Source organism: Elephas maximus, chromosome 20, assembly GCF_024166365.1.
Source record: "Elephas maximus indicus isolate mEleMax1 chromosome 20, mEleMax1 primary haplotype, whole genome shotgun sequence".
Taxonomy (NCBI): domain Eukaryota; kingdom Metazoa; phylum Chordata; class Mammalia; order Proboscidea; family Elephantidae; genus Elephas; species Elephas maximus.
Window position 1 is genome coordinate 23,417,613 of NC_064838.1, and position 25,903 is coordinate 23,443,515.

The following is a 25,903-nucleotide window of genomic DNA, read 5'->3' on the forward strand; positions in this document are numbered from 1 at the left end:
ATGTCATATTTTAAGGGGATAGAGAAACAAATCACCAATTTCATATGGAAGGGAAAAAAGCCCCGGATAAGCAAAGCACTACTGAAAAAGAAGAAGAAAGTGGGAGGCCTCACCTTACCTGACTTCAGAACCTATTATACAGCCACAGTAGTCAAAACAGCCTGGTATTGGTACAACAACAGACACATAGACCAATGGAACAGAATTGAGAACCCAGACATAGATCCATCCACGTATGAGCAGCTGATATTTGACAAAGGACCAGTGTCAATTAACTGGGGAAAAGACAGCCTTTTTAACAAATGGTGCTGGCATAACTGGATATCCATTTGCAAAAAAATGAAACAGGACCCATACCTCACACCATGCACAAAAACTAACTCCAAGTGGATCAAAGACCTAAACATAAAGACTAAAACGATAAAGATCATGGAAGAAAAAATTGGGACAACCCTAGGAGCCCTAATACAAGGTATAAACAGAATACAAAACATTACCAAAAATGATGAAGAGAAACCCGATAACTGGGAGCTCCTAAAAATCAAACACCTATGCTCATCTAAAGACTTCACCAAAAGAGTAAAAAGACCACCTACAGATTGGGAAAGAATTTTCAGCTATGACATCTCCGACCAGCGCCTGATCTCTAAAATCTACATGATTCTGTCAAAACTCAACCACAAAAAGACAAACAACCCAATCAAGAAGTGGGCAAAGGATATGAACACACATTTCTCTAAAGAAGATATTCAGGCAGCCAACAGATACATGAGAAAATGCTCTCGATCATTAGCCATTAGAGAAATGCAAATTAAAACTACGATGAGATTCCATCTCACACCAGCAAGGCTGGCATTAATCCAAAAAACACAAAATAATAAATGTTGGAGAGGCTGCGGAGAGATTGGAACTCTCATACACTGCTGGTGGGAATGTAAAATGGTACAACCACTTTGGAAATCTATCTGGCGTTATCTTAAACAGTTAGAAATAGAACTACCATACAACCCAGAAATCCCACTCCTCGGAATATACCCTAGAGATACAAGAGCCTTCATACAAACAGATATATGCACACCCATGTTTATTGCAGCTCTGTTTACAATAGCAAAAAGTTGGAAGCAACCAAGGTGTCCATCAACGGATGAATGGGTAAATAAATTGTGGTATATTCACACAATGGAATACTACGCATCGATAAAGAACAGTGACGAATCTCTGAAACATTTCATAACATGGAGGAACCTGGAAGGCATTATGCTGAGCGAAATGAGTCAGAGGCAAAAGGACAAATACTGTATAAGACCACTATTATAAGATCTTGAGAAATAGTAAACCTGAGAAGAACACATACTTTTGTGGTTACGAGGGGGGGAGGGAGGGAGGGTGGGAGAGGGTTTTTTTATTGATTAATCAGTAGATAAGAACTGCTTTAGGTGAAGGGAAAGACAACACTCAATACATGGAAGGTCAGCTCAATTGGACTGGACCAAAAGCAAAGAAGTTTCCGGGATAAAATGAATGCTTCAAAGCTCAGCGGAGCAAGCGCGGGGGTCTGGGGAACATGGTTTGCGGGGACTTCTAAGTCAATTGGCAAAATAATTCTATTATGAAATCATTCTGCATCCCACTTTGAAATGTGGCGTCTGGGGTCTTAAATGCTAACAAGCAGCCATCTAAGATGCAGCAATTGGTCTCAACCCACCTGGAGCAAAGGAAAATGAAGAACACCAAGCCCACATGACAACTAAGAGCCCAAGAGACAGAAAGGGCCACATGAACCAGAGACCTACATCATCCTGAGACCAGAAGAACTAGTTGGTGCCCGGCCACAATCGATGACTGCCCTGACAGGGAGCTCAGCAGAGGACCCCTGAGGGAGCAGGAGAGCAGTGGGATGCAGACCCCAAATTCTCATAAGAAGACCAAACTTAATGGTCTGACTGAGACTGGAGGAATCCCGGCGGTCATGCTCTCCAGACCTTCTGTTGACACAGGACAGGAACCATCCCTGAAGACAACTCATCAGACATGAAAGGGACTGGTCAGCGGGTGGGAGAGAGACGCTGATGAAGAGTGAGCTAATTATATCAGGTGTACACTTGAGATTGTGTTGGCAACTCTTGTCTGGAGGGGGGATGGGAGGATAGAGAGAGAGGGAAGCCGGCAAAATTGTCAAGAAAGGAGAGACTGAAAGGGCTGACTCAAGACGGGGAGAGTAAGTGGGAGTAGGGAGTGAGATGTATGTAAACTTATATGTGACAGACTGATTGGATTTGTAAACGTTCACTTGAAGCTTAATAAAAGTTATTATAAAAAAAAAAAAAAAAAAAAAACAGAGAAAAACCGATGTCATTATGTAAAAGAGGACAACATTAAAACAATAAAGAGGGACTAAGAAATGTAGTCATAGATCTTTCATAGGGAAGGAAGACAAGGCAATAAAAAGTTAAGTTTAAACTTAGAAAAATAGGGGTAAATATTAAGGTAACCACAAACAAGGCTAACAATCCTACTCATCAAAATAAAATACGAGAAAAAAATAGAGACTCAGCAGAAACAAAATTAACAACAATGAATAAGAGGAAAAAGACAATATATAAACTACTCAGGACAAAAATTAACTGGGAAAAAGAAACTGTCAACAATACACAAAAAAAGACATCAAAATGACAGCACTAAATTCACCCATCCATAATTATGCTGAATGTAAATGGACTAAATGCTCCAATAAATAGACAAAGAGTGGCAGAATGGGTTAAAAAGCACAATCCATCTATATGTTGCCTGCAAGAGACACACCTTAGACTTAGAGACACAAACAAACTAAAACTCAAAGGATGGAAAAAATGTATCAATCAAAAAAGAAGAGTCAATATTAATTTCTGACAAAATAGACTTTAAAGTTAAATCCACCACAAAAGTTAAGGAAGGACACTATATAATGATTAAGAGAACAATATATCAGGAGGATATAACCAAATTAAATATTTATGCACCCAATGACAGGACTGCGAGATACATAAGACGAACTCTAGCAGCATTGAAAAGTGAGATAGACAGCTCCACGATTATAATAGAAGACTTCAACACACCACTTTCAGTGAAGGACAGAACATCCAGAAAGAAGCTCAATAAAGACACAGAAGATCTAAATGCCACACTCACCCAATGTGATCTCATAGACATGTACAGAACACTCCACCCAACAGAGGCCAAGTATACTTTCTTTTCTAGGGCACAAGGAACATTCTCTAGAATAGACCACATGTTAGATCATAAAGCAAGCCTTAGCAGAGTCCAAAACATTGAAATACTAAAAAGCATCTTCTCTGACCATAAGGCCATAAAAATAGAAATCAGTAACAGGAAATGCAAGGAAAGAAATCAAACACTTGGAAACTGAAAAATACCCTCCTCAAAAAAGACTGGGTTATAGAAGACATTATGGATGGAATAAAGAAATTCATAAAATCCAATGAGAATGAAAACACTTCCCATCAGAACCTTTGGGACACAGCAAAAGCTGTGCTCAGAGGTCAATTTGTATCAATAAATGCACACACACAAAAAGAAGAAAGGGCCAAAATCAAAGAATTATCCCTACAACTTGAACAAATAGAAAGAGAGCAACTAAAGAAACCCTCAAGCACCAGAAGAAAGCAAATAATAAAAATTAAAGCAGAACTGAATGAAACAGAAAAAAATTGAAAGAATTAACAAGCCCAAAAGGTGATGCTTTGAAAAAATTAACAAAAATTGACAAACCATTGGCCAAACTGACAAAAGAAAAACAGGAGAGGAAGCAAATAACCTGAATAAGAGATGAGATGGGTGATATTACAATAGTCCCAACTGAAATTAAAAGAATCATATCAGATTACTATGAAAAATTGTACTCTAACAAACTTGAAAACCTAGAAGAAATGGATGAATTCCTAGAAACACACTACCTACATAAACTCACACAAACAGAGGTAGAACAACTAAATAAAAAAAATAGACCCATAATAAAAGAAGAGATTGAAAGGGTAATCAAAACACCCAGCAATGAAAAAAAGCCCTCACCTGGACAGCTTCACTGCAGAGTTCTACCAAACTTTCAGAGAAGAGTTAACACCACTACTACTAAAGGTACTTCAGAGCATAGAAAAGGGCGGAATACCCCCAAACTCATTCTATGAAGCCAGCATATCCCTGATACCAAAACCAGGTAAAACAAAACAAAACAAAAATATTCCAGGTAAAGACACCACAAAAAAAAGAAAATTACAGACCTATATCCCTCATGCTACGGCAGTGGGTTTTTTTGCTTTTATCCCTCATGAACGTAGATGCAAAAATCCTCAACAAAATTCTAGCCAGTAGAATTCAACAACATATCAAAAAAATAATCCATCATGACCAAGTGGGATTCATACTAGGTATGCAGGGATGGTTCAGCATTAGAAAAACAATTAATGTAATCCACCACGTAAATAAAACAAAAGACAAGAATCACATGATCTTATCAATTGATGCAGAAAAGGTATTTGACAAAGTTCAACACCCATTCATGATAAAAACTCTCAGCAAAATAGGAATAGAAGAAAAATTCCCCAACATAATAAAGGACATTTATACAAAGCCAACAGCCAACATCATCCTAAATGAAGAGAGTCTGAAGCATTCCCCTTGAGATCGGGAAGCAAACAAGGATGCCTACCACTCTTATTCAACATTGTGCTGGAGGTCCTAGCCAGAGCAATTAGGCTAGGTAAAGAAATAAAAGGCATCCAGATTGGTAAGGAAGAAGTAAAAGTATCTGTATTTGAAGATGACATGATCTTATACACAGAAAACCCTAAGGAATCTTCAAGAAAACTACTGAAACTAATAGAAGAGTTCAACAGAGTATCAGGATACAAAATAAACATACAAAAATCAGTTGGAGTCCTCTACACCAACAAAAAGAATATTGAAGAGGCAATCACCAAATCAATATCATTTATAGTAGCCCCCAAGAAGATAAAATACTTAGGAATAAATCTTACCAAAGACGTAAAAGACCTATACAAAGAAAACTACAAGACACAACTGCAAGAAACCAAAAGAAACGCACACAAGTGGAAAAACATACCTTGGTCATGGATAGGAAAACCTAACAATGTAAAAATCTCTATTCTACCAAAAGTGATCTATAGATACAATGCAATTCCAATCCAAATTCCAAAGACATTTTTTAATGAACTGGAGAAAGAAATCACCAACTTGATATAGAAAGGGAAGAGGCGCCAAATAAGGAAAACATAACTGAAAAAAGAAAAACAAAGTGGGAGGCCTCTCTCTACCTGATTTTAGAGCCTACCACCACAGTAGTCAAAACAGCCTGGTACTGGTACAACAACAGATACATAGACCAATGGAACAGAATTGAGGATCCAGACATAAATCCATGCACATAAGAGTAACTGATATTTGACAAAGGTCCAAAGTCAGTTAAATGGGAAAAAGACGGTCTGTTTATCAAATGGTACTGGCATAATCGGATATCTATCTGCAAAAAAGTGAAACAAGACCCATACCTCACACCCTGCACAAAAACCAACTCAAAATGGATCAAAGACCTAAATATGAAATCTAAAATGGTAAAGGTCACGGAAAAAAAATAGGAACAATTCTAGGAGCCCTAATATATGGCATAAACAGTATATAAAACATTACTAACAATGCAGAAGAGAAACTAGATAACTAGGCGCTCCTAAAAATAAAACACCTATGTTCATCCAAAGACTTCACCAAAAGAGTAAGAAGATTACCTACAGACTGGGAAAAAGTTTTTAGCTACGACGTTTCTGATCAGCGCCCGATCTCTAGAATCTACATGATTGTACAAAAAGACAAATAACCCAATTAAAAAATGGGCAAAGGATATAAATAGGCACTTCACTAAAGAAGACATTCAGGTAGCTGACAGACACATGAGGAAATGTTCATGATCATTAGCCATTAGAGAAATGCAAATCAAAACTACAATGAGGTTCCATCTCACTCCAACAAGGCTGGCATTAATCCAAAAAACACAAAATAATAAATGTTGGAGATGTTGTGGAGAGACTGGAACACTTACACACTGCTAATGGGAATGTAAAATAGTACAACCACTTTGGAAATTGATTTCGTGCTTCCTTAAAACAACTAGAAATAGATCTACCATATAATCCAGCAATCCCACTCCTTGGAATTTATCCTAGAGAAATAAGAGCCTTTACAAGAACAGATATATGCACACCCATGTTCACTGCAGCACGGTTTTCATTAGCAAAAGATGGAAGCAACCAAGGTACCCATCAAAGGATAAATGGATAAATAAATTATGGTATATTCACACAGTGGAATATTATGCACTGATAAAGAACAATGATGAATCCGTGAAACATTTCATAACATGGAGGAATCTGGAAGGCATTATGCTGAGTGAAATTAGTCAGTTGCAAAAGGACATGTATTGTATGAGACCACTATTATAAGAGCTCAAAAAAAGTTTAAACAGAGAAGAAAATATTCTTTGATGGTTATGAGAGTGGGGAGGAAGAGAGGGAGTGTGGTTTTCACTAATTAGATAGTAAATAAGAACTATTTTAGGTGAAGGGAAAGACAACACACAATCCAGGAAAGGTCAGCACAACTGGACTAAACCAAAAGCAAAGAAGTTTCCTGAATAAACTAAATGCTTCGAAGGCCAGCGTAGCAGAGGCAGGGGTTTGGGGACCATGGTTTCAGGTGACATCTAAGTCAATTGGCATAATAAAATCTATTAAGAAAACATTCTGCATTCCACTTTGGAGAGTGGTGTCTGGGGTCTTAAATGCTAGCAAGTGGCCATCTAAGGTGCATTAATTGGTCTCAACTCACCTGGAGCAAAGGAGAATAAAGAACACCAAAGACACAAGGTAATTTTGAGCCCAATGGACAGAAAGGGCCTCATAAGCCAGAGACTACATTAGCCTGAGACCAGAAGATACAGATGGTTCCTGGCTACAGCTGATGACTGCCCTGATAGGGAACACAACAGAGAACCCCTGAGGGAGCAGGAAGGCAGTGGGATGCAGACTTCGAGGTCTCCTAAAAAGACCAGACTTAATGGTCTGACTGAGACTAGAAGGACCCTGGAGGTCATGGTCCCCAGACCTTCTGTTAGCCCAAGACAGGAACCATTCTCAAGGCCAACTCTTCAGACGGGGATTGGGCAGGACTATGGTATAGAAAATGATACTGGTGAAGAGTGAGCTTCTCGGATGAAGAAGACACACAAGACTGTGTGGGCGGCGCCTGTCTGGAGAGAAGATGAGAGGCCAGAGGGGGTCAGAAGCTGGCTGAATGGACATGAAAATAGAGTGGAGGGAAGGAGCGTGCTGTCTCATTAGAGGGAGAGCAATTAGGAGTATATAGCAAGGTGTATATAAATTTTTGTATGAGAGACTGACTTGATCTGTAAACTTTAGGTTAAAGCACAATAAAAATTAAAAGATGTATCTATATAAGAGTCAGTTCAGTAAAAACAATGAACAGCAAGGACTTACTATGCTGTACGGCTTGCACATTTTCGTCAAAGTTTTGTCCTTTAGATAAGTCCCTAAATTCTCCTGATCATTTGGTGCCTTTGGTATTGATGTGAAAATCAGATTTTTTTTCAGACAAATGGCAGTGCAACATCTTTGAAATGCAAAGCAACGTAACAGTGCAATACTTAAGAGTTTTATTCAACTGCAAGGTCGACATAAATCAACACTGTGACGAGGCTTCCAGCAAAGCTATCTCTACCATTAACTGCATTAAAAAAGACATAGAATCTTGAACAAGGTAAGCAAGAGCCCCTGTCTTCTCTGTGCTGATCACGTGGTACCTGGAGTGCTATATGCAGGTGTGTGGTCCATATTTGAAGCACACACAAAGAAAGAAAGCAAGGCTGTTAAAGGGTTTGAAACGATGTTCTGCGAAGAACAGGAACATATACTGAGAGTTATTTAGCCAAGAGAATAAGATACTCAAATGCCATATGAAGGATGATTTTAAGCATTTTTTTTTTTTTTTTTGCAGAAGTAGGGAAACCCTGGTGGCATAGTGGTTAAGTGCTACAGCTGCTAACCAAAGGGTTGGCAGTTGGAATCCACCAGGTGCTCCTTGGAAACTCTATGGGGCAGTTCTACTCTGTCCTATAGGGTCGCTATGAGTTGGAATCGACTCGACGGCACTGGGTTATGCAGAAGTAAGGAGCCCTGGTGGCGCAGCAGTTAAAGCATTCAGCTGCTAATCGAAAGGTTTGCAGTTTGAACCCACCAGCTGCTCCATGGGAGAAAGATGTGGCAGTCTGCTTCCATGAAGATTACAGCCTTGGAAACCCTATGGGGCAGTTCTCTGTTCTACAGGGTCACTATGAGTCAGTCGACTCCACGGCAATGGTTTTTTGATGCAGAGGAAGAAATGAGCTCAATTGGTTTTCAAGTGAAGTAGGGAAAATCATAACTAATGTTTCACAGAACGCTGAGATATGTATCTCTTCTTATTGCTGTGAGGATTACTGTCCCATTTAATAGCTCTGTCTGAAACCAATAGAAGTTTTGCTTCCTGGTTGCATATACTGTTATCCCTGAGAAGTGACTGCCAGCCAGGGACTACATTTGTAGCCCCAGTTGCAGTTAGATGTAACAGTATGACTGCTTTCTAGTCACTGGAACCTTAGTGAAGGAGTTGGGAGCCACTTGCAGGCCTGACATATTTAAAAGCACACACACACACACACACACACCCCTCCCGTGCCCATGGTTTCATATACCTTCCACTTCTGAATAGCTGGAATGAAGGAGGGCTGCAGAGCAACCTTGGAAATCAGTGCTAATATGGGTGAAAACCTCTGTCAGCCTGGGCAGAAGTCGCATGGAGGAAGGCTGTTCTCTCAACTTGTTAACCCGTCTTGTACTGTTATATAGTAAGAATTAAACTTCTTGAGTTTGAGCATTATACATGTTGAAGTCTGTTGTTAAAGCCTCTTAAGAAAAAAAAACAGTTGCCACCAGTTTGTGGTGACCTCACGTGTGTCAGAGTAAAACTGTGCTCCATAGGGTTTTCAGTGGATGATTATTTGGAATTAGCTGACCAGGTCTTTCTTCTGAGGCATCTCTGGGTAGACTCGAATCTCCAACCTTTTAGGCAGCAGCCAAGCACATCAATCATTTGTTAAAGCCCTTAAAACCAAAAAAACCAAACAGGTTGCCGTCGAGTCAATTCTGACTCATAGCAACCTTATAGGACAGAATGGAATTGCCCCATACGATTTCTAAGGAGTGCCTGGTAGATTCAAACCTCTGACCTTTTGGTTAGCAGCCTTAGCTCTTAAGCACTATGCCGCCAGGATTTCCTTAAAGCCCTAAAAAAAAAGCCCTTAGTCTACCTTAATTCATTCAACATACTCAGAAGTTTAATTAAGAACAAATGTTTGCAGAGTCCAAAAAGAATTAAATTAAGTGGTACAACCAAACTGAAACTCAGGCAATCTCAATCTTTTTCTAAATCTTCTTCTTTTGCACCACACTGCCATCCAACAGAACTAGGGTCAAGGTTATAAAGGAAAGAAGCAGAGATTATGGCTCAGTAGAGAAGAACTCTTTCACAGGTCTATTCCTGCATTTCCACAAAAGGAAATGTGTGTGCACTCTCAGAAGGTGTTCAAAAGGGAACCTAGGAGAAGGAATCAAAGAGTGGATGAGTGTCAGACCGAGGTGATTTCCTGTTTCTTACAACCTGAGATTCCATGATTCAGTGCACATTGGAAGCACTTGAATGATATTTATTACACAAACATTATGTTCTCAGCAGCAATTTGGGAGCCCTGTGGTCTCCTTAACAAAGTATAATGGGAATGGTAGGAGCTGAGCCAGAAAAAAAAAAAAAAATGAATAACAACTTTAACTAGAATAAACTCCAATAAATTTATCGTTTGGAAAGATTTGTAAGACAGACAAGGAGGTTGATTATAAACATGGACGATTCTTTGAACAAATAAAATTCTTGGATAATGTAAGAACTCATGCTTCTGACTATGAGTTCTGGGCTATTTCCCATATTCAAAGGATCATGCGTAGATGGGTAAAATGCAGCACAGGTCTCTTTGGTTGATAGGGGTGAGGATGTTATAGGATTGAGAGCTGTAAGGAGGTGGATGATGACCTCAAATTTCAGTGGCTTGGCTGTTATAATGTCGATAAGCTCTTATAAAATATACTGGGTTGAGTTTGAGCTGGGAACATAGTAAATTCATATGCGAACTCAACTTTCTCTTCTCCCAGGAAAGCTAACTATGGGGGCCATTTACTTCCTGCCCCTTTGGTTTCTACAGGGGAAAAAAATGGAAGAGGAAGCAAAGAGAGCATTGAGATAAGCCTGAAATATACCTGGCTCAAAACCCAAGTTACTGTCCTTAGCTTCTTGTCCCTAACAGTTACTAGCAGTTGTTTATACCTCACCGAATAAAGGGATAGTCAAATGCTAAAACTTTAAATTATTTATGTTCATTTATAGCTCATAAAATTCTGCAATAATTTATTGATTTCATAAATACTTTTTAATCCCCTACTCTGTATCAACTTTGACCTTAACTACTAGGGAAGCAATGATGAACAGAAACACATACATACACACAAAATTCCTACCCTCACAGAGCTTACGTTTCAGTGGTTAGGAGAGATAATAAAATAAATGAAAGATACACTATGTCTGATAGTGATATGTGCTCAACCAAAGCAAACCTGCTGCTGTCGAGTTGATTCCAACTCATGGCAACCCTATAGGACAGAGTAGAACTGTCCCATAGGGTTTCCAAGGAGTGACTAGTGGATTCAAGCTGCCATCATTTTGGTTAGAAGCTGATTGCTTAACCATTGCACCACCAGAACTCCTGTGATACTCCTGTGATATGTGCTAGAGGAACTTAAATCCAGAAATGTTCAGAGGGAAGTGGAGGAGATTTTAGAAAAGACAGTCAGGGAATGTCTTACTGAGAATGGAAGTTTTGTGGGTGGTTATGAAGGAAGCGAGGGATGTAGCTAGACAGATAGTTGAGGAAGCTCATACCAGGTAGAGAGAACAAGTGCCAGGGACCTAAATTCTGCCTGGCATCAAGAAACAGAAGGCTGTAGGCACAAAGGACCAGGAGGTTACATTAGAAAGATAACAGAGGTCAGAACAAGTAGTGCCTTGAAGGTCAGAGTAAGAACTTTTAATCTAATTGCAATGAGAACTCTGGCTGTTCTTAAACGGAAGAGTGTCACTTTCTTAATTTTTAACAGGATCAATCTAGCTAATCTGTTGAAATAGATTGGCCAAGGTGGAAATAGAGAGACCAATTAGATTACTGCAATAATCTAGGCATAATTCCTTGAACTGGGATGGTGACTATAGGAGCTGTAAGAAAGAGGTGAATTCTGAATAGATCTTAAAGTTAAAACTGGGAGAATTGGCTGATAGGCTGAATACGGCATGTATGTAAAACAGAAGATCTAGGGAAGATATCAAGTTTGATACCTGAACTGAAAGAATAGTCATTAAGGGAGCAGGGAAAGCATGCAAAAGAAGTTTGATATGTTGTTGTTGTGTGCGATCGAGTTGATTCTGACTCATAGTGACCCTACAGGATGGAGTAGAAGTTCCCCATGGGGTTTCCAAGGAGCAGCTGTTGGATTTGAACTGTTGACCTTTTAGTTAGCAGCTGAGCTCTTAACTACTACATCACCAGGGCTCTGGAAGTTTGATATGGATATGTTCAAATTTGAGTTACTTTTTAGGCATTCAAGAGGAGATGATAGAAAGTAGTTGGACACACAAATCCAGATTTCAAGTAAGAGTTTGTAATGGAGACAGAAATTTAGGAGACGTCAACATAGACGCAGGTATTTAAATCCATGATACTGGATGAGATCATCTAGTAAGTGACTGTAGGTAGAATACAGAAGAGGTGTTGCACTGAGCCCTGGGCTCATCCAAAACGTAGCATTTGAGAATAAAGAAGAACCTGCCAAAGGGAAGAAAAAAGAATGACTAGAAAGGTAAGAGGAATATGAGAAAATTGAGATGTCTTGGAAGCAAAATAAACTTGCAAGGTGAAGGAAATGATTAAATGTGGCAAATCTTATTGAGAGTTCAATAACATGAAGACTAAGAAGTGACCTTGGATTTCATAACAGCAAGGTTATTGGTGACGTGCAGAAGACCAGGTGTGGTACAGTGATGTGGGTAAAAAGCTGATTGGAGTATGTCAAGAGGAAAGGGTGTAGACATGGAGAAGTCCTTTCAAGGGAAGAAGATAAATCAGGTGATAGTGTAGGGAGAAGTGGGATCGAGATAGAGAATTTTCTCTAATATGGGATAAATAACAAAATATTTGTCTGTATGCTCGTGAGAATGACCCTGAAGAAATTTTAAAAATTGTTTTAAAACTGCGAGGGGAAATTTTTTGAAGTGATGCAATGGAGCAGAAAAGGAAAAAGATCTAGCATGTAAGTAGAGACATAGACCTTGGTGAGGAGTATGAACTGTGTATCCTCCTTACTAATGGGAGATAAGGTAAGTGCATGAGCCTAAGTACAGGAAGGTGAGCAGATATGATGGATGCTGCTCTGGAATTTGTCTTGTGATTACTACAATTTTTTGGTAAGGTAGGAAGCAAGGCCAACATTTGAGAGTGATGATAGGAGATATGTAATGGAAGTTTGAAAGAGCAAGGAAATATTTGGAATCACCATTGGGAGATTGCTGTTCAATGTACCAGCATCACTGGCATTATCTATGAGCTTAATAGAAATGCAGAATCTCAGGCACCACTACACACCCTTTAAATCAGAATCTATATTTTAAAAGTAATTCCCAGATGATGTATTTGACGACTATTAAAACTTGAGAAGCAACAACTAGAGATTAAGAGAGAGAAGGAACTAAGGACAAACAGTATGCCTGACAGCAGTAAGGGACAATTTGAGATTAGTGATTGAATTCAAAATTATATCACTTATGAAGTTGTACCTTAATCCAGCCAATTTCAGAATGCCGATGCAGCATTGAGTACATAGAGAGTTGGATTTAACTGGGGCTGTGGTTTAGCCAAGGTCCCTGGGTGGCACAAAGGGTTTGTGCTTAACTATTAATCCAAAGGTTGGCAGTTTGGACCCACCCAGTAGCACCACAGAAGAAAGACCTGGTGATCTGCTTCTGTAAAGATTATAGCCAAGAAAATCCTATGGAGTGGTTCTACTTTGTAATACAAGGGGTCACTGTGAGTTGAAATCGACTCCATGGCAATGGGTCTGGTTCGGTGGTTTCCCCAGGAGAAGAGAGAAGGATGATGCATTTGCAAGGAAATGAATATAATAATAAATACATAGATAATAGTAACTGACCATAAAATTTAAGCTGGGAGTGGAGGAAAGAGAAGACTTGGGGGAGGGGCAGTGAAGAACAGGGAAAAATTGGTGGAATTGATGCATTAAACACGCTGGAGGGGTTGGAGTATTGTTGGAATTTAGGTATTATAGGGAAAGCTAGGGGGAAAAAACAACAGAAATTTGTGACTGGAGGGTGGAATATGGTGCCATTATTGGTAAGTAATATGGCTAAGCACCAGATGATGCAGAGTGCCCGAAATAGAGTGGAGAACAAGGTCATTGGAGCAGGTCAAGAAATTGAGAGAAGGGTATTGGAAACATCATTTGTGTGGCTACAGAAATTATTAAGAATTGCAATATGAGTAGTGTTGGAAAAAGAGACAGTATTCTAGGGAAAAAATCCCCCAGGAAAGAGGGAGAATGACCTGGGGTCAGTGAACAATAAGGAGGAATGTCCAATAACAGAGTTTGATGAAATAACATTTAAAGCTGGCTCTTTTAAGGGAGAAGGCAGAAAGGTCTAGAAGTGTCAGTGAAGAGAAGTAGGACGTCTACTCTGCCTCTAGACACTATGGAATGAAAATTGGAGAAAAGAAAATAGTCACCCCTTTCGAGAGCTACATAGAAAGTAGTGAAATAAGAGGGGAGCACATCTCAGTTTGAACATGATGATTAATTTCAATGGTCCCAAGGTAGATGGAGTAGGGTAGCTGGTAGCCTTGAGGCGAAGGAGGAATAAGAGGAGTTGTGTCCTGGAGAAAGAATTCTTGAATTCTCCCTTGACTAGTGTCATTGGAGGCAAGATAACCTGCTGAAGGGTCGTCTTCCTCTGAGGTTGTAGGCCTCCACTTGACCCTTCCGTCAAACATGGACACTCTCTGTACCTCTGCAAATGGCAACCTGAAAGGGGGGTGATAAAAAAGATATAACAGTAGCATATTTGGCTCAGTTGTAACAAACTGGTATGAGAACATCAGGAATAAAAAAAAAAAGGAAGTCAGAAAGAAAGAAATACACCCAAATAAACTCATTATGGGAGGAAAGCATTGCTATAGCTGATAGGCCTGATGGTCAGTGTGTAGTTAGGCTCGCCAGCTGCCTTGTTTTATCCATTTGCTTAGCTTTGGTTGTTGATGTCTGTTTCACAAATTAGCTGTTGTAACCGTTAATTCTTATGTTGAAATGGATCTAAACTTCATAATAACCCTAAACCTGTGTGTGTGTGTTTTTCCCCTTTGCCTCTTAGTTAATTAACCCCAGACAGAAGTCGCAAACTCTCAGGAAAGCTGGAAAGTTCCCAGGATGACGTACAGGGGGAAAATGGGTAACAGGAACTACTCAATGGTGGGAGGAGCAAATAGAATACGAAAACCCTTCTCCTTATTCTCTTTTTCCTGGGGCTGAGACACTCTCCTTAGAACCTAAAATAGGATCCTACAGGTCAAAAAGAAATCAGAAACTTTCTAACTCCTTCAAATTATGCTGCCATCAAACTGTCAGAATTTTTGTGGATACCTGAAATTCAAAACCAGAAACCTAGCAAATAGTTCCATCATCTGTGTTTAAACCTCAGTGGGACATTATAGTGCCTCCCCTGAGGGCAAAATTCATGTTTTTAAAGTTCAGCTTACATTTCATGTTGAAGAATTGCAACAAACATAATGAAATTTTTTACTACCATGTAAAATTGAAGGACCAACAAGAACACTTTGTATTTCAAAGTGTTTGATACAGTGTTTGATCATAACCTCAGGGAATCAACGCACTTTTTATAAGAAACTCTTGGGGCTCCTCATGCAACCAATTCGATCATTTCTTCACCTACTTACCACCTTTCTATGGTATACTTACCTTGTGCCCAGCGCATCTGAAGGAACTAAAGAGGCTCTTAAAAGGATGGTCTATAGGAGTAGAACTTATTCCACTTTGAAAAATAAATATAAAAAATTTAGCTCATGAGCTAAGTATTTTCCAGGTTTCTTCCAGGGCATCATTATCATGTTAAGAAGATACAATGCTCAGTTGTGTGTCACAAAAAAAAAATAATAAAAGTGAAGTGAAAAGAGTCTCATTTGTTCATGGGAAATTTAGCAGACCACTGGATTAAAATTATTACTTAGATGTTAACAGAAAACCTGCCCAAGCTGTTGTTGTCGTTGTTAGGTGCCCTGCAGTCAGTTCTGACTCATAGCTATTCTATGTACAACAGAACAAAACAGTGTCTGGTCCTGTGCCATTCTCACAATTGCTGTTATGCTTGAGCCCGTTGTTCCAGCCACTGTGTCAATCCACCTTGTTGAGGGTCTTCTACTTTTCCACTGACCCTGTACTCTGCCAAGCATGGTGTCCTTCTCCAGGGACTCATCCCTCCTGAAAACGTGTCCAAAGTATGTAAGACACAGTCTTGCCATCCTTGCCCCTAAGGAGCATCCCGGCTGTACTTCTAAGACAGATTTGTTCGTTCTTTTGTTAGTCCATGGTATATTCAATATTCTTCGCCAGCACCACAATTCAAAGGCATCAATTCTTCTTCAGTCTTCTTTATTCATTGTCCAGCTTTCATATGCATATGATGCAATTGAAAATACCATGGCTTGAGTCAGGCGCACCTTAGTCTTCAAGGTAATATCTTTGCTCTTCAACACTTTAAAGAGGTCCTTTGCAGCAGATTTATCCAATGCAATGCATCTTTTGATTTCTTGACTGCTGCTTCCATGGCTGTTGATTGTGGGTCCAAGTAAAATGAAATCCTTGACAACTTCAAACTTTTCTCCGTTTATCGTAACATTGCTCATTGGTCCAGTTGTGAGGATTTTTGTTTTCTTTGGGTTGAGGTGCAATCCATACTGAAGGCTGTGGTCTTTGATCTTTGTTAGTAAGTGCTTCGAGTCCTCTTCACTTTCAGCAAGCAAGGTTGTGTCATCTGCATAACGCAGGTTGTTCATGAGTCTTCCTCCAATCCTGATGCCCCATTCTTCTTCATATAGACCAGCTTCTTGTATTATTTGCTCAGCATACAGATTGAACAGGATGGTGAAAGAATACAACCCTGACGCACACCTTTCCTGACTATAAACCAATCAATATCCCCTTGTTCTGTCCGAACGACAGCCTCCTGATCTATGTAAAGTTTCCTCATGAGCACAATTAAAATGTTCCGGAATTCCCTTTGAATTCTCATTGAAGAGAATGAGTAGCGTGAACGGAGAGAAAAGGGAAGAAGTTAAGCATAGTTAAGCACATTTTCAAGGAAATGAAGGAGATATTATAATGTTGAACCAATACAAATAAACTCCTATACAGAGACTGAAATTATATTGTAAAAGAATATTTTATAACATGGAAAACATTTAAAATGAATGGTTATATTTAAACAGGAAATATAATATGATCCTATCTGGATAGCATATGACGTTACATGATTAAAAATGTTTATATTTTGTATATTATATATGCAGAGAAACTATACTACAAGGAAATATACTACAAGTTAAGTGTGACCACCTTTGGGAGGCAAGGTCACAGGGGTATTTTATTCTTAGTTCTGCAGAATTGTATTAGCTATTTTTTTCATAATGAAATGTAATACTTGTGAACTAAGAGTAAAAAATAACTATCATTGCTAAAATCAAACCTAAGAGTCTGGGTTTTATTTCCAGAGGAAAGGTTGCTATGATCAAATCCTTGCAACGATTTTTCACGGACACACAAGATAAGCACGTGTCAGGTCTTCCTCAGGTGGAATCATCGAGTGTACCCTCTTAGGCTCTGATCCGGGCCCTGAGGAATTTTATTTTCAATTTGACTCCCCACATATTTCAGAAATGGCAGGCTGAGATGAAAGAGGGATTAGAGCCCTGTTTAAAAATTGACACTACAAAGGCAAGCAAGACCTTTTTCTACATTGTGGGTTCTCATTTTGAAGTGTGAGACATTTTTCTGAGAATTCTTGAACTGCAAAAACAAAGATATTCTTATTGTCATTTTATAGTCCTAATTTCAGCAAAATATAGTGCAAGCAGTTGGAGGAAACAAAACAAAAAAAACATCTAGCGTAGGTCCAGCACTGATTAAAGCTAGGTATCCCGTGTGGGGGTCTGAAGTCATCTTTTCAGAGAAACAGGACATCAGGGCAGCAGGTGTAAAAATCTTTATTCTTTTTATCATTTTGTACAATTTTTAAAGCTTCCTTATAGTAGCTTGATGCTTTGAAACCCACATACAGGTAAAGATTTTAAAAGATGTACATACATTAGTTCTGAATTTGCCCAAATTTTTACAGAGGAGAAGCATGGTTAATATTTATGGGATAATCCTTTCTGTCCTCACAAATCTTCCGCATACATCTCTCTAACACTGAAATATTTACTGCATTCCTATAGTGTCACTGAGTTGAACACTACAGAATGCCTATATAATATCATGTAGGATTCTTGTTTACAATAAGCTTTCCCTGTTCAAACATAAGTATTCCTTAGGAAAGGAAACATTTTCAGCCATTCTACATCTGTGCCACTTTTATTTTGTCTACTGTGTGCAAGGCCCACATGTGATGGAGATACAAAAATGATCAGGTTATTTCTGTACATGTGTAAGTTTGGAGATAATGATATTTAAAGAAAGAATTATTATATAGTGCAATATAGCTAAGGTAACACTGCCGAAAAACATGCTATATGAGCAGAGTGGCGGGAGGAATGAGAAATGCATTTAGCTGCAAGTAAAAAAATCAAACTACACTGGTATAATTGAACAGGAGTTTATTCTTATGTAATAAGAATTCCATATGTAGTTATCAGGGATTGGTTCACGGGTGATGTACCCATTTTTCTTTTAGCCCTTCCCTCAGTCCCATCTCCTCTGACCCGGAAGATGGCTTTGAGTCATTGCAGCTACACTCAGCTCAGGAAGAAGACAGTAGGGAATAAAACCAGCTGCATCTCTTCCCTTTATCAAAATAACAAGTATTTTCTCAGAACTTTCTAGCAGACTTTTGCTAATGTTTTGTATTAGATCTTTGTTTCCTGCCTTGTGTCGTCTTGGCCCACCTTTTACTCCTGAAAATACTACAGTGAGCAGCTTCATACAGGTGTAACCTAATAGCACCACCTTTCAGCCACACTGTGTATCCAACACTTTCTGCCCAGGGCATCACCGACACAGGGCATACGAAACCTCTGGGAAGCTGCCACTCACTCATGTGCAAACTGAAACTATGAGGAAATCAGCAATCCATAACCCCTGCATGAACTAGCCCCAGTCTTCAACGATGATGGCTAACTTGAAAATTCACCATTATGGATACTTTCTGTACTTCTCTGTTTTATTCTTCTAGGTTCCGGTCTTAGTCACCTAGTGCTGCTATAATAGAAATACCCCAAGTGGATGGCCTCAACAAAGAGAAATTTACTCTCTCACAGCCTAGTAGGCTACAAGTCCAAATTCAATTCATCAGCTCCATAGGAAGGCTTTCTCTTCTTGGCTCTGGAGAAAAGTCCTTGTCATCAATCTTCCCCTGGTCAAGGATCTTCTCAGTGCAGTGGCCCCGGGTCCAAAGGACACACCCTCCTCCTCTCCATTCTTGGTGGTATGAGGTCCCCATGTCTCTCTGCTCTGCTCACTTCTCTCTTTTATATCTCAAAAGAGATTGGCTTAAGACATTATCTAATCTTATAGATCTCATCAATATACCTGTCACTAATCCATCTTATTAACATCATAGTGATAGGATTTACAACGCATAGGGAAATCACATCTGATAACAAGATAGTAGATAATCACGCTATACTTGGAATTATGGCCTAACCAAGTTGACACTTATTTTGAGGGGACACAGTTCAATGCATGACAGTTCCTCACTTCTGATAGCTGGGATGACCTCCCAAATCAACTTCCCACCTGCAAGCCAGCGTCTCAGGCTTGACTTTCTGGAAGAACCTAGGCAGAGATACATCTCATTGGCCAGAGATGTTTTATATAACTGCACATTACTTCAAGGGAAGTTGGCAGAGTGAATATTTAGATGCATACTTTTCTACTTGATCAGGAAGTAGGAAATAGAAAAAACTGAGCAAAGGTTTAACCCAGGAGATTACGGTTACATAAGTCATTGTAGACTGAGTAAGAGTTTGCAAGGAGTGAATGGATGAAAAATCTTTTTAGAAACTATGTGAAAGAATCAGCATAAACAAAGTTGAAGAGATGTGATGATTCAGGGTAAGGGATCCAGTGTGGCTGAAGGTATGAGAGGAAGAAGAAAAAATGAAAAGAAAATGAGAGTGCTGGTAAATGAGGCTGGAGTGGTAGCCTGTGTCCATTCCATGGTTTTTACTCTTTAGGTGATAAAGAAGCTTCCAAAGTTTATAAACAGGTGTCATTCAGTTAACACATATTTATTGATTGCCTGCAAAGAGGCATGTCTTCATCTAGTCACCAGGTATACGGTAGTGACCAAGAAGCAAAATCGCTTTCCTCTTGGGCTTACACAATAAACACACCAAACAAAAAATCCAATAAATATATAATATAATGTCAAGCAGTGATGAATGCTACAAATATGGGGAAAAAAATCAGGCCATGAGAATTCAGAGTGATAGAGGATTCATTTAAATAGAGCTACAAGAAGGACACCATGAGGATGTGGCATTCAAGTGGATACTCAGTTAAATGAGGGAATGAAATATATGAAGATCTGGAGCAAAAATGTTCCAGCCACAGAGAATATCAAGTGCAGAGGCTCGGAGGCAGGAATAAGCTTGTTATGTTTGAGGAGGACCAAGAAGGCCAGAGTGAGTGGAAAAGAATGATTGGCTGAGAGTGTTAAGAGATAAGCTCATTAAAGAAGTCTGAAGACAGAACATGAAGAGCTTTGTAGGCCAATGGTAAAGAGTTTGGATTTTATTCCGGGTGTGTGTAAGGTATTAGATGAATTTGTGCAGGGGAGTGTCTTAGTTACCTAATGCTGTTGTAACAACAACAACAAAAATAATACCACACGTGGGTAGCTTTAAAGGACAGAAATTTATTTACTTACTGTTCTGGTTGCTAAAAGTCCAAATCAGGATCTCAGCTCTGTGGACTCCTTCTGTCAGCCTCTCTCCTAGTTTCTGGTGACTGCTAGCAATCCTTGGCATTCCTTGGCTTATAGACACATTTTCATATGGCTTTGTCTTTTCCCTGTGTGTGTGTAGCTCTGTGTCTATTCTTTTCTTTTTATAAGACATCACTTGGAAGTTTAGGACCCACCCTACTCTGGTGTGACCTCATCAACATAACAAAAGAAAACTATTTCCAAATGGAGTCATATTTACAAGCACAAAGGTTGGGCTACAATATGCATGGGGGGGGCACAAATCAATCCATAACAGGGAGTGATGTGACATAATTATATTTTAAAAAGCTTACTCTGGCTGCTAGGTGGAGAATCAAGCAGCACTGGGGAGAGGAGATGCAGAAAAGGAAATAAAAAGCACAATTAGGAGAATCAGTTATTTAAATGAGAAATTATAGTACCTTGGTGTAGAAAGGCAGCAGTGGACATGCTGAGAATTACACATTTTAAGACAGAACTGGGAGAACTTGTTAATAAGCTATATGCAGAGTGTGAAGGAATAAGAAGGCCAACGATGAGTACTATGATTTGAGTAACCAGGCGCAGCTCTAAGTGCTTCCCATATACTGACAAATATAACCCTCACAGCAACTCTGTGACTATTACTATTATTATCACCCTCTATGTACAAATGAGGAGCATGAGGCACAGAGATGTTAATAATGTGCCACAGCCACACGGCTAGTAACTGGCAAAGCCACTGTTCACAGCCTGGCACATCACTCCAGAGACATCATAAACCAATATAAAAACCAAACCCACTGCTCTCAACTTGATTCCGACTCATAGTGATCCTATAGGACAGAGTAGAACTGCCCCATATGGTTTCCAAGGAGCACCTGGGAGATTTGAACTGCTGACCTTTTAGTTAGCAGACATAGCTCTTAACCACTACACCACCACTATTCTGAGATACCTATTAAATATCAAGTGGTGATATGGAATAGACAGTTAAATACTTGAATGTGAAGCTTAGGAGAGAATTTGTGGCCGGTGATATAAATCTGTGAATCATTAGACTATGTTGTTGTTAGCTGCTGTCAAATCCACCCCCATGTACAATGGAACAAAAGGATGCCCAGTTCTGCATCATCTCTATGCTCAGTTGCAGATTGGGCCCTTGTGATCCATAGGATTTTCATTTGTTGATTTTTGGAAGGAGATCGCCAGGCCTTTTTTCCTAGTCTGTCTTAGCCAGAAACATCCACTGATACCTGTTCATCATCAGAGCAAAACACAAGCCTCCATTGATAGATGGGTAATGGCTGTGCATCAGGTGCATTGGCCAGGAATCGAACCAGGGTCTGTTGCATGGAAGGTAAGAACTCTACCCCTGAGCCACCAGTGCTTCACCATTAGAATATAGATGAAATTTAAAGTCTTCCAGGGCAGAGGTTGGAAAACTTATTCTTTAAAGGGTCAGATAATAAATATTTTAGGATCTGCTACAACTACAGGTAAACCCATCTTACTTCGAGTTACAAAGGACCACACTTAAGATCGTGTTTTTTTTGTTTGTTTTTGTACATCTTATTGTTTTTTTTTTTTGTTGTTGTTAGTAATGTGTGCTAACAATAGCAGTACAATGTTGCATCCCATAAAAGGACCATACAGACAACTCTCACTAATTTTCTGACTAGAAACTCCATCCTCATCCCCAGGGATAACCCAGATAATCCAGAACCTTCCACAAGTGGAGTTATTACCACAAATGATAAAATGCTAATGTCATCCATTTTTTATGGACATGTAGATTTTTGAAGTATGTATGTATTAAAATATATCTGTAAGTTTATATGTAATGTTCCAACCCCCAAAGACAAAAAGATCAGATTTATAAAGATACCGATAATAAAAGGCAATAATAATGAAAACTAAAAAAAAAAAAATGAGGCATTCAACTTATGTCAGAACCAACTTACATCAGTCTTCAGAATGGAACCCCATCAGAAGTCAAGGTCTACCTGTACTCAACTCTGCCATTGCGGTGAGAAAGCCGTCATAGACAACTCATAAATAAATGGGCTGGCTGTGCTCCATTAGTGCAGCCCTGGTGGCACAGTGGTTGAGAGCTACAGCTGCTAATCAACAGGTCAGCAGTTCAAATACACCGTCTCCTCCTCGGAAATCCTATGGAGTAGTTCTACTCTGTTCCATAGGGTTGCTATGAGTCGGAATCAACTCAACAGCAATGGGTTTGATTTTGGGTTTTTTTTGGTGTTCCAATAAAACTTTATTTACAAAAACAGGCAGGAATGAGGGGAGGCGGATTTGGTCCATAGACTTAGTTTGCTCACTCAGTCCTAGGGAATGAAAGTGGTTAGAGAAGCAAAAGAGGGTTAGGAATTAACCCTGGGACTCTCCCCATTACCAGGAGCGAGGAGTCTACAAAGAAACCAGCAAAGGAGACAGAGGAGGGGAGACAACAGGACTAGGTGGAAAACTAAGGGGTACAGGCTCCCTGAAAGTCAAGAAAAGAAAGCGTATTGCTCACAAGAAGCAAAAAAATGTGGCCAGAGGATAGAATCACAGCATGAGAGAGGTAGAAAGAGACTTCCGTCATTCTCTCAAAGGTTCCGATTTTGCAGATGAGAAGACCGAGGCTCAAGGATAGGAAATTACTTGCCCAAAGTCATTTCACTTATTAATGGCAGAATTAGGAATAAAATCTATTTTCTAAGACATTCATTTTAACAAGTATTATGTAATTAAGATTCAGATAAAACCAACTTGGACCAACAACCCCACCACTCTGAATGACAACTGAGAACCTCAGTTTGGTTCAACAAATATTTGTTGCATACCTACTGTGTGTCTGCAAACGTACCTGGCTCTGGAGATGCGATGCTGAAAGATGCAGTGCCTGCCCTCAAGTCACTTACAGTCTAGAAGGGAAAACAGAAAAGGAAGCAGCTATTTACAATAACTTAAGGTAAGTTTTCTGGAAGAGGCTACCTAGGAGTGCTCTGGGAGTAACAGGGGAAGAAAACCTAATCTCATCTGGGCATCAGAAACAATTTTCTGGAGAAAGGCATACCTGAAACACCTTCTCCAGGCCCAGTGAGTGGCCCTCTGATATGTTTCTGTATTTCTCTAGCCTTTTCTTCACCACAGCACAATTTATCTTCTAGTCCAGTGACTGAGATTGTGTGTTTGTTCATCCCCCACACCCCTGTCTCCCCATGAGACTACAAGGTCCTTGAAGCCAGAGTGCCGTGTTGGTTGTGGGTCACCTTTGTATGCCCTTCACATATCATGGAGTCACTACTCAATAAATTAGAGTTCAGTGAATGAATGAGGGCAAGAATAAATGACTCAGTTAATCCAGCAATCAATTAAAGATTGACTTGGATATATTCAGGCAAAGAATGTAGAATTTTTATACAGACAAAGGAAACAGCTTAAAGAAAGTATGAAGGAAAGAAGCAATATGGTGCGTGCAGGAAATGACAGACCAAATTGTCTGCAGCAGGAAGCTGGGGTTTGGGAAACATCGATGGAGTGTTTGCTATGTGTCAAACACTATTCTAAGTTCTTTACTGTATTAAGTTCTTTAATGTTCATAACACACTTTTGAGCTAAGCGTGATTATAATCCCGCTTAACAGAAGAGAAAACTGAGAAACAGAGAGGTAAGAAACTTGCTCAAGTTTGCACAGCCAGGTAGTAGCAAACCCTGGCAGCCTGCCTCCAGAGTCCATTCTGTGTAGATAAGCCTTGAGAGAGAGACAAGAACCACACCACTCAGGATCCTTCCTGTAAGGGCATTCTAAAGAGCTTGAATTTTAGTAGGCAGACTATTGGAAGCAATTTAGTGTGAGAGTAGCTTGGTCAGATTTCCCTTAAAAAAAGATTTGAGGGTTACAAGACTGGAGGTACAATATTTCACTTAAGAGATGTTGAGAAGCCAGGAAATGTAAATGAGGAGACACATTTCAGAAATACTCTTGGGGTTATATCGACAGGGCTTTGTGCCCATGGAGAGTCAAGGTGGTAGAAATAGGATGAGTCAAGGATCCTACCTGGGATGATAGATTAGGTGACCGGGTGGATGGTAAGTTCAATTACTGAGACAGGGAATCCAGGAAGAAAAGGTAGTTAGAAGACCATGATATACCCAGATTTGCCTATGTTAATGTTGAGGTGCCTTAGGGTATTCAAATGAAGATATCCAAAAAGCTGTGGAGTGTCCAGTCTGAGACCCAGGAAAGAGGGCTCTGCTAGGGTTAAAAAGCCGAGAGCCATCAGCATATAGATGGTAGTTAAAACACGAATGAGCTCAATGAGATTGTCATTGTCAAATTTATGTGCGTGAGGATTATCCGTCAGTGCCCAAACCACTTTGGAAACCCAATTATTCAAAGCCTTCTACTGGGGCCCGCTTGGTTAGCTGAATCTGCAAAATATATTACAATATGCCAAAGTAGCTCTATTGATTTCAGCCTCTAAATGTGTCCCCAAGGACCTCAGCAAAAAATAAGAAACAGAATCTGCCTTTACGAATACCCCTAGAGAAACAAAAAATAAATATAAATAAAACAACTCTCTCAACCATAAATGATAACCAGGTAGAAGTGAATTCTGCTGGTTCTCCAGGATTCTGTTGTAGAAATTCTTTCTTCAATATATGAATTTAAGTTGCCTCAGTTTGCCTCAGTAGGGGCAAACTGAGGCAACTTAAATTCATATATCTTATACGAATATAAAAGATTATAAATCTTCTATATGTGGCATTGAGATAGGACCTTAAGGATCTCCCTGTGAGGGAAATAATTAATGTGTTTGCAGCTATGTGGAACTTTCCAAGCCCTAGGCAATGAAGAAGGATATATACTAATGGGGGGCAGAACTGTCTTCATCCATTCATGCTTAATAGCTCTTGATCTTTTTTCTCAGCTCAGGGAAGGGTTGAATTTGATATAAGCAAAGCAATGTTTAAACCCTTCTCCACCTTTCCATGACAACCAGTTTCAAAATTAAGGCATCCAATCAATCCTTGGGTATTCGGCACTGAACAAGACAAGTGTGTACTCACAGAGAACAGTATACTATACCTGAAGAGAGCATGTGGGAGTTTGCTTCCCACAGCTCTGATCACATGACTTTAACCCATGAGCTACATTGCTGAGGCAGCAGAATGGGCTGGATCACAATAATAGATTTCCTATCTGAGGTTTAATACACTTTGAGAGTCATTATACTCTTTTTCTAGTGAGGCTTTTCAGAGTAAAAGAGTATGGGGTTTAGAATCCAGAAATGGAGTTGAGTCTGCCAAATAAAAAGCAAATCTTAGATAGAGAGAGGACTTAGATAGGGAGAGGCTTTTATTCAGAAAGACAGTCTGTTGCTCTGGGGGAAAGGGACTATTACAACATAGGCGA